General features: G+C 42.6%; 1 non-coding gene across 1 annotated transcript; it reads right to left on the bottom strand.

Annotated features, from left to right (window-relative positions):
* Window positions 1-2,693: 2,693 nt before the first annotated feature.
* On the bottom strand, window positions 2,694-2,767 carry TRNAN-GUU (transfer RNA asparagine (anticodon GUU)). The gene has a single exon. It is a non-coding gene; the product is annotated as a tRNA-Asn (tRNA).
* Window positions 2,768-10,400: the final 7,633 nt, after the last annotated feature.

The following is a 10,400-nucleotide window of genomic DNA, read 5'->3' on the forward strand; positions in this document are numbered from 1 at the left end:
CTTGTTCGTCATGTGCCACATTCCAAATCTGTAATCTCCTGTTCCGGTTTGTCGGCCTCCAACTTGTAAAGGCATAGATTTTCCACAGCAGCGGATATGAAATGAACCCCTGACCACTGCCTTGAAGGCATTCAAAACCCCACCAGGCAATATCTTCCCACTCTCATTAATTTCAAAATATATGTCAATCTGTTCATCACCTAATAGTGAGGGGAAAAGACACCAAACCCCCTCTGCTGCACAGACACCCCATCTACCTAAAACACAGCCGATGCAGAGTCAGAGGCTGAAGTCATTCCGACATCAACCGTCCTGGTTTTGGGCATGACGGTTATTCCATGCGCTGGATGAGTGGTGTATAGTTAGTAAGCTTTGTTTCATAGTCTCCCTCCTGGTCCTTCAGCAAAAGATGTGCTTCTTGAAAACATGTTAAGTCTGGGCCATATCTCTAATATGTTTCCAAATAGACTCTTGTTTATTAGGTGCATTAAGACCTTTTACATTGAGGATAATTATCTTAACCATCAAGCCTGTTTGAGATAAAGAGCAGAGAAGTTGGTGTAGAGAAATTGAGCTGAAATCTGTAAGACTTAGCTGATCCCCAAACTCCCTGAGTAACAAAGCCCAAGCTGAATCATAAGGAAAAACAAAGATAATAAAGGTGTCCAGGACAGAGACAGAAGGCCCCACCAATTGCCACATCCATAACAATAAATATGAGCAGGAGAGAGACAGGAGGTCCCCCCTCAAATGTCACTTCCAGAGACAAAGAGAGGTCTATGACATCTCTGAATATGGGGCAAGAGTAACCCCCCTTAACAGACTCAGCGGTCACTGGACGGAAATCATCTCCCCTCTTCATCACCAGCTCAGCTAGTGTTACCATTCATGTCTTCCCCTACACAGGCCCTAGCCAGACATTAAAAGAATAAAATGCAATAGCATTTCCCCATTTCCTTACTTATAACCCACTCCCTGTGTCCCACAAAAAATACACAATGTAAGCAAGACAAAAACGGAAGAGAGGTTCATCAAGTAGGTGCTGGTCACTGTATAGATATGCAGCATCTCTTCACAGATTCAGAAAGGGTGCCAAATCAAGGTGGGAAGAGTTCTTGATCCTCTGGGCCCTGTGGCAGAACACTGCTCCATCGTGGTTGGCTCCAACCTGCTGAATCAGACCCCCGGGCCTTCTTCTACTGTCCTACTTGCATCTTGCAGATTCTAGCTTCATGAAGGTAAGGCGGAGCAGGCAAGCTGTCCCTACAACCTCAGTGACCACATCAGTTGTCACCCAGTTCAGAGGAGAAGCGGAAAAGGTAAGTCCATCCGTACCTTACACCTTAGAGGAGAGGATGTGGTGCTGTGGCCAGAGCTGTCCACTTTGGAACTGGAGAATCAATCTCAACGTTGGCTCAACATCATATGATTCTGGACAGATAATTTAAAATTGTCATGATGAAAAAAAAATAATGTGCTCTTGTATATAAAGGTTAAAGCACCCCCTGCTGTACATTATAAGCAAATTGCAGGTCTCTGACAACATAGAGGAACGAGGCCGAAGGGCAAGTTCTTTTATACTTTTATAAAGATATGGAACTCCACAGTGACATGCACTATCCTTATAATGTGCTCCAGCAGGTACTTTATCCCATATAATACATGTTTGTACCATCACATTTCCCAGCAAATGACTTTAAACTTTGGTGCGCAGCTCCTTTATATGAAAGAGTGAACATGTTTGGAAACATTGAGCATAAAAATAAAATCTCTTGTGCAAAAATAAGCACATTAAACACCTGTTAGATATTTGTTTTGAACAGATATTAGAAACAGTCCAATTAATACATGTTGTATTTTTTATTTATTTTTTAAAGCTGCAGTAGCTCATAGTGTGTAGAAACATGCAGAAAGATTCTAGCTTTTCTCCAACTATTTAAGGAGTGCATAAAATAAACGTTCTCTCTGCTTGTCAATGTAAGCTAAGACAATGAGTAAAAGATGATCAACCTTCTCTTTTTACTTGCCTTAAACAGCTGTTTCAGTTATGCTCCATGACCAGGGCTGCCTTTCACCTTGGCTCCTGGCTCTGTGGCGTTGTGAGGTCAGTACTTAATGGTGATAACTCAAAAACTTTAATTCTGCCATCTTTTCTTCACGTCACAAGTCGCCCATTAGACAGAAATTAGAGAAAGGCAAAGGATAAAGGGATTACAGAATCCCATGTCATATAATGTAATTGGTGCTCATATAAAGTGCTTTCATATCTTCGGGTCAAGTTTGCGCTATATATAACAACAACAACACAAATATATACATAAATATATAGCAATTTATTTCCGCTTTTGGGTACCTTGAACAAGGTTGTCAGCCCCACTTTCACTAATTGGAATGGCCGCTCACAGGTCATTGTCGTGGCGCATGCGCCTTCCTGTGCTTGTGGAGTATTGCTGCAGTATTGCATCACACGTCTGTTTGCCAGGTGTGTGCTGGGCACTCTGCCACCAGCAACTGCAAGATACCATTCCAAAACTGGGCAAAGGAAACAGTGCAAGCGTTTCACGTGTCTAAAAAGGTTCTCAAGGCTAGCAGTTAAAATGAGTGAGAAACTTACTGTGCAGTCCTTTGTTATGCCGATTTTGGCATTTTCGCCGATTACGCTAATGAATAAATAACAGGAAATAAAAATTGCACGTCCCTGGGTGGGCTTGAACCACCAACCTTTCGGTTAACAGCCGAACGCGCTAACCGATTGCGCCACAGAGACGGATGTTCACTGCTTTCTACACTATTTGAAAAGTATATTCCTGAGCCAATGTTGTCGTTGGGTACCGTGGATATGTAAGATGAGATTTAGAACACAGTGTTAGTAAAACAGAGTAAGATGAACGGGTTCATCACATGTTTCTTCCATTCCAGTGGCCGCTCTCTCCCCTCTGCTGCCTCGTTCATGTATACTCAATATCTCCAGCTCACGCTGCTCGGCTCTCCCTTCATTATCTCTCTTTTACTAATACAACGTTTTAGGTTAGTTTTCGGACTAATTCTTCGTCCCTGGACCAGCTTTGGATAAGGAAACCCTGCAACAGTGTCACTTTCTTGAGAAAAATCGGACAATGTGTCTGGGCCGAGGGAACCGCAACAGAACCTCAGACAAAAAGAAACAGCAACAGTTTGTCGGATAGTGGAAAACTGCATCAAAGTATCAAGGTTAATGGAACTGTATCAACATCTGAGACAAGATAAAACTGCAACACTGTTGGAAAGTAGAAAACTGCAAAAACGTTTCAGCTAGAGGAAACTGTAACAAAGCGTCCCACAAGAAACTGTATCAACCTTTAGAACAAGAAGAAACTGTAACAAAGACTTGAGACACAGAAAACTGTAACAAAGTCCAAGCAAGAAGAAACTGTAACGAATACTCAGGCAACAGCAAACTGTAGCAAAGTAAAAACAATGGAAAGAAACTGCACCAACATCTCAGACTAGAGGAAACTGTAACAAAAGGCTCACACAAGAAAACCCATCCCAGACAAGAGGAAACAGTAACAAAGGCTCATACAACAGGAAACTGGAATCACACCTCAGAAAGGAGGACACTACGATGTTCACACCAGCAGCATTGTGAGAAACAAGCAGATATTTTTATCTGGTTTCCATTGTCCCTTAATTTGCTTTTTAGGTAGCCAGCAGTTAGGGTGTAGGGGAAGCAGCCTAAACCACTACTCCTAACAACGAGGGTCGTTATCTACGAAAGCGGATCAACACTTTCATGAACAACGACCCTGCTTTCCTCTGCCTTAACCACACATGTCCAGGACAACGAATATGCGTGGTTAAGTCAGAAGAAAACAGACTCCGGATCGGAGAAGATGTGGTCAGGTAAGTGGGACTGGGTAGGGTTGGTGGGTAGTTTTAGGGGTAAGAGATGGGGTCATGGTAGTTTTAGTTTTTTAGGGGTGGGGTCGAGGTAATTTTAGGTTATAATGGCAGATGTGGGGGTTGGGGTAGTTTTAGGGGCAGGGTGGGGGGTTGTGGTAATTTTAGTTTTTAGGCGCGGGTGGGGGGTTGGGGGATTTTTAGGTTTTAGGGTGTGTGGGGGCAGGTAGTTTTAAGGGCAGGGGTGGGGGGTTGGGGTAATTTTAGTTTATTGGGGTGGGTTAGTTTTAGGGGCAGGAGTGGGGGGTTGAGGTAGTTTTAGGGGCGGGGTGGGGGGTCAGGGTAGTTTTAGGGGTGTGGATGAGGTGCTGGGGTAGTTTAAGTTTTAGGGGTGGAGGTGGGGGGTCGGGTAGTTTTAGGTTTTCGGGCAGGGTGGGGGTTTGCGGTAGTTTTAGTCATGGGGGTTCGGGGTTTAGTGTTATACACCATCCTACAGATGAGTAAACAGACAACCAGAGAATTCTGAAGGGGCTGGGAAGGTCACCACTGTAAGGTGGAGTGGATTTTTTTCTGATTTTTGTAGAACAACTGCAGGCACAGGGTAAAGTCTCACAAACTATATAATAAAGTAGGGACTTTTAAAAAGTGTTGTTAGAATTCTACAAAAAGTGCAGCAACCCTGCTAGGAGGTTGAAAAATGCCTTTAATGTCCCACTAAAAGTGCTGCAACCTGGTAGAGAATTTGGAAACTGCTAATGCAAAGTGCTGTTATAATAATTTTAAGCAGTTTCAACTGTCCTGAACTTCCAGCACTGTTCCATTAAAAGATCTGAACTTGCTGAGAAACTTGCCAATGGTATGACACAACGTCCCTCAACTGAGATGACCCAGTTCTGCCTAACCCATGTATCCTCCAAACCTCATCTAGGAACCACCCTCCAAAACTGGGACTTCGTCAAGGGATGGGGAAGCCTCCCCATATGGGAGCAAGCTCCCTGTGTGCTCCTGGGCAGCCAGTGCATATCAAGGAAGTCTCTTTATATCTCATAATGTAGTTGTAGTTATTCAGACAGACTTGCAAGTGCCAAGTGGTCAGTAAAGTCAAACTAAGCAATTTGTGTGAAATTCATGTACTAAAACGCAGCTACAAATTTCATAGCTATCTTCAAATTGGAGTTACCCTAGGTCACCTGATTTATACATCTCTTCTTTAAATTGATAACATGTAAACATTTCATTTTTTCAAGTGAAGTTCAATGACGCTCATTCCAAACCTAACCTGCCCCAGATTCTACCTTCCTTGCAATAGTGGTGGAAAAAAGCATCACACTGGATTCCGTGTGTCACTTTTTAACTTCACATGAATGCACACAGAACACACCAGGCAGCACTGGTGATTGGCTCTGCTTTCCTCTTCCTACACCAGGGCCATAGATACTTGTTCCTACAATTAGTTGATGACGTACTGCCTTTATAGCCAGTCAAGGTGTTTTTTCTTAGAATTCTGGTACTGTAATCCTGAACTTAAAATAGGATAACCAAATATAAACACCCCAGAATAGAAAGGAAAAAGACTTAAGTGGGTGAAACCTTCATGCATGGAGCTGGGAAACTTCTAGGGGTGACGTGCCCTCAACCTTTAAGCACGTTCTCTAGCTGCCCAGTGGCTTCCTAAGTGATACATATGATGTGCGAGGTGTTGTTATGTCACTTCCAGGGGTGCTGTTTCCCATGGTGCCGTTTACTGAGAAGACACAGGCTCTAATTTCAATCCCGTCTACTTCTATCACTCCCCACTTGCATCCCGTGGAAGTCAGAATGTTCCATCTCTGGGCCGAGGGTTTGTGATGTAGGAGACATCGACAGTAAGCCGCAGCTGTGGTCAAGCAACAAAGGTTGTCTTTAGGGGGCAATTGGTGGCTTTGTCCAAGGCTAAGTTTGCCAGAAGTAAATACATGCACTGACGATCCACGTCCAGGCGTCGGTATCACTTTAAAGATAAAATACAAAATGTAATTCCACAGTTAAAGGTGGCGAACTACAATATGACTCATGATGCGAGCAACATCTGGTACTAAAGTCCGAGTTGTTCTTTGGGGCAGACAACTCAGTGGGCTGAGGCTCCTGCAACCGAGCACAAGTTAACACTCCAGCCAGGTTCGTTGGTGGTGAAATTCCCTGGAATAATGGGGGCTGTCTCTTTTTTTGCAAATTCCGCAGGAAAAAAAATCTTTGACTTTACTAAGTGCCCCGGAGCTTCCTTTGGCTCTTGGCAGCGATCGCGGGTTCCAGGACGTACTCAAAGACCAGCATCTCCAGCCTGGGTGATGAGAAAAGGAAATAAAAGGGGGATCTGTATTTTGAAAGTGGCAAACGTCTGTCCACTGACAGTGCGAGTCGGCAAGACATCCCCTAAATGTGGCACAAGGGAAGCGAGTGTGTGAATTCGTCTTCCTTTCCCATTTCTCACACTCGTCGGTTCTACCATGTTTCGCAAAGAAGGGAGGAGGTAAACCAATGTAACATTTCTAGCGGTAAAACTCTGTCCTGGCAAGTGTTTGGAATGTCATGAGTCGCTGTTTTCTAATTGGCTAATTTCAGAGTCACTAGCGACGTCACTGCTGCGTACAGATTGATATAGCAGACCTGACTGCAATGCTAGAGTAGCAGAGTGGCGCAGCGGAAGCGTGCTGGGCCCATAACCCAGAGGTCGATGGATCGAAACCATCCTCTGCTAGAGTTTTCTCAGATTCTTTTTTTTAATTTTAATCCAATCAGGGTTCATGGTTAAATATTTGCGCTCTTCAGTTGTATTTTTTCTTTGGATATATTTTCAAATTACTTTTATTTTTCCCTGAACAAGCACCATTTCTAAATGTCCAGCTTGCTGCGGGAACAGTTGTGCCCACAGAGCACTAAACTGAGAAGCAGTAGAAGGGCGTTAAGAAAAGATCTAAGAGCACGAGATGTTTGCAGTAAATACACCATAATGTGCTCTAGGCTGCAGCTCAACGCCTGTTCACAAGGGTTCACTGATAACACAACACTATGAGAAACTAACAGTTCTTTAATACAAACAGGGGCGGCTCATACATAGGGAGACGGCCATGCCATCCCACTTTGGACCCAGCCATATGGAAATCAGTCTTGACCGTATTCCCCATGAAACAGTCCAGCCCGAACTGCCAGGCCAGGTCTTCCCTGGACTGGAAACAAGCATCCTGGGACCAGTTTTGGGGTATTACCCCTCCTCAGCCAGGAACAGGGTCCAGACTGATTTGCATATGGCTAGGTCCAAACTGGGGTGGCATGGTGAGCAAAAGAATTGATGGATCTAACCCAGATCTGTGACTGGGGGTGAATGTTTAATTGGTCCCGCATTCTGTCCATCATTTGTGTTTTGTTGGCATTTTTAGTTTAGCAACACACACAGCATTTGGTTCCCTCGACTCCTGTTTCCAGAATGTTTTTGTTTGTCTTTCCTAAAAAAATATGAACAGATGATGGCACGTTCGTTTCTAAACACACAGCATTCACACTCAAATGTTGAATTTTTAAATTTCAGTGCCTTCTGGACACTGATATTAGTAGCAGCGCATTATATTTTTCTATTGCCTCAGCTCGGGTTTTCAGAATGTTCTGGTTTTTTTTTTCTTTTCTTCTTGCACTGGTGGTGAAATGTATTTGTATGTTTATCTTTTTATAAAGCACACCTTTACTTTAGAATCATGTGTGTTTTGCTCTTGTTTTATTAAAGAGTTTGGGCCCTCTTACACGTGGTTATGGCTGCTCACAGCGGCAGATGCACAACCATTCAGCTATCTCACTCAGTGGTGGTGCATGCAGTGAGAATTATAAAATACAAACCTCTAAATTAATATTTTTCTCTACAACATTTATGTTGCATCTCGGTGTTGCCCTTGGGATATTTATTTAATTCATTGCGCACTCTCAGCCGCAGGCTCCCTACACACTGAGCTACCTCGCTCACTGGTGGTGCAATGTATATGTATGTTTATCTTTTTTTTTTTTAAAGCACACCTTTTCTTTAAGATTGTTGGTGTTTTGCTCTTGTTTTATTAAAGACTTTAGACCCTCTTTGCACGTGGCTGTGGCTGCTCGCAGTGGCAGATGCACTACTATTCAGCTATCTCACTCAGTGGTGGCACAGGCCATGAGTCCTCATAACTTACAAACCTCTAAATTAATATTTATTCATACAACAATTATGGTGCGCCTCAGTGTTGCACCTGGAATATTTATTGCATTCATTGCGCACTCTAAGCAGCAGGCGCGCCACACACTGAGCTACCTTGCTCACTGGTGCTGCAATGTATTACCGCTCATGATCTTACTTTGGCTTCTCTTTTTATTTCTATTTATATTATTTTAATGCTGCAGCGTAACTCTTTTTGGGTGTGCTGTATAAAAGGGTCTTGTTATTATTTATAGAGGCTACGAAAACTTAGAGTGACAGGTGCATTAGTCGTCCTTATTGTATCATTCTTTTAATTTGTTTTTTTTATTTCAGTGCTCTTGTTGTTTTTCCACCACTGTAAGGCGCTCCAGGAACAAGCAGTGATGAATGAAGGTGAGCCTTACCCCAATGGCTTCATTTAGGGTGACTCTAGTCTGTTCGGCCGGGGCTCACAATGAGCTTTGCTGTCTGCTACTAGGTTAGAAGGGAGCTGCTCTGGTTATTGGTTTTACAAAAACTTTATGAGTATTGGGAAGTGTGTGTACAGTTTAATCAATTTCACTGAATGAATGCTCCTTGGAGAGGAAATGTATTTACATAGTTTAGTGAGTATGGTTGCTGTTGTGCACCATATTTGAATAGTATGTAGGGAAGTTAAATATTCAGACAGGGATACCAATTGTAAATACATTTGGGTTCAGGGCAGAAGCAGGAGGTTTCAGTCACTCATTGTGGGGCAGGAAGCTTTATTTTGTCTCTTTCTATTTCACTTGGATGTAAATCGTTCACACTTCTCCATGTTTTGTCGGTGCTACAGTGTGGAGATAATCCTGCTGTGACGAGGCACAAGAATCAAAGGCTGTGTGTCTAGGTTTTAGTTTGGATTCTCATATGGGCCTGTAATTAGGATACTTACAAAGGGAAACTGTGGAAAAGTAATATTGCAAACAAGATAGGCATTACAGTTATTTTTAAACACACACACAGCATTCGCGCTTAGATGTTGGCATTTTAAGTTTTGTTCTCTTCTGGGCATTTATGTTTGTTGTGGCGCAATCATTTTTCTTTTTGCCTCAGCTCATGTTTTCAGAATGTTCAGTTTTTTTTGTCTTTCCTTAAAAAAAACACAACTAGATAACGGCAAGTTTATGTTGGACCATACATGGCATTTGCGCTCAAATGTAGACATTTCACATTTATGAGCACACCCAGGGGCATATTTATACTCTGTTTGCACCGAATTAGCGTCATTGTTTTAACTCTAATTTGGTGCAAAACTAACTCCATATTTATACTTTGGTGCTAGACCCGTCTAGCGCCAAATTTATGAAGATAAAGTCATTTTTTGGAAGTGGAGACCTACCTTGCCTTAATGAGATGCAAGGTAGGCGTTCCCGTGCAAAAAATGAATCTATGGCCTTAACGCCATATTTCTGGGCATAGTTATACTCTGCGGCATATTTATACTCTGTTTGCACCAAATTAGCGTAATTCTTTTTACTCTAATTCGGTGCAAAACTAACTCCATATTTATACTTTGGTGCTAGACCCGTCTAGCACCAAGGCCCTGATTTATACTTTTTTTGCGCCGCATTAACGTAATTTTTTGACGAAAAAGTGGCACAAACTTACAAAATATTGGCCCTTATTTATACTTTATGCTGTAAAACTGCACTAACTCAGTTTTGCACCAAAAAGTTTAGCACCGGCTTGCACCATTTCTGTGCACCAGCCTGGCACCATATTTATGGAATGGAGTGCAGTTAACCTTTCCAAAGAATTTTCAAATTATGTTTGATCCTTTGGAGCTAGACTTTTTTTTGTTTGTATTTGTGCAGTAATGCATCAGATGATAGATAAGTGATGTGAGATGTAATTCCGCAATTATGCGGAAAATGCTGCTGCCTCCGAAACACATAATTCCATTGTGCCTGATATTGGCCTCCCAACACATTTACATGATAAACTACAACTGGAGAAAGGTCAATCTCGCATAGTCCTGGAAAATCCCATAAAGAAGTCCAAAACACGGAACCAGCCCTTAATCCAAGCAATGGGGCCCTCGAACCATGTCACTTTTGTACCAGCGACACTCATGTTGAATATAAAAGGAATATATTTTAGGCTGCACCTGTTGTGCTCAACGCTGTCAATGCCCCTGGTCATGTGTAGTGATATATGTGGGTCAGAAGGTAACCCAGGTACCGTATAATCCGTGGCACACGTACATTTCGGAGACTCGTTTTAGGCGTGAGTACTGTGGGATACTGGATCTCATTAATAATGAAAAAGTGAAGGATGAGAACATTTATGTAAAATAAAC

This window comes from Pleurodeles waltl, chromosome 12 (genome assembly GCF_031143425.1).
Source record: "Pleurodeles waltl isolate 20211129_DDA chromosome 12, aPleWal1.hap1.20221129, whole genome shotgun sequence".
Taxonomy (NCBI): Eukaryota; Metazoa; Chordata; class Amphibia; order Caudata; family Salamandridae; genus Pleurodeles; species Pleurodeles waltl.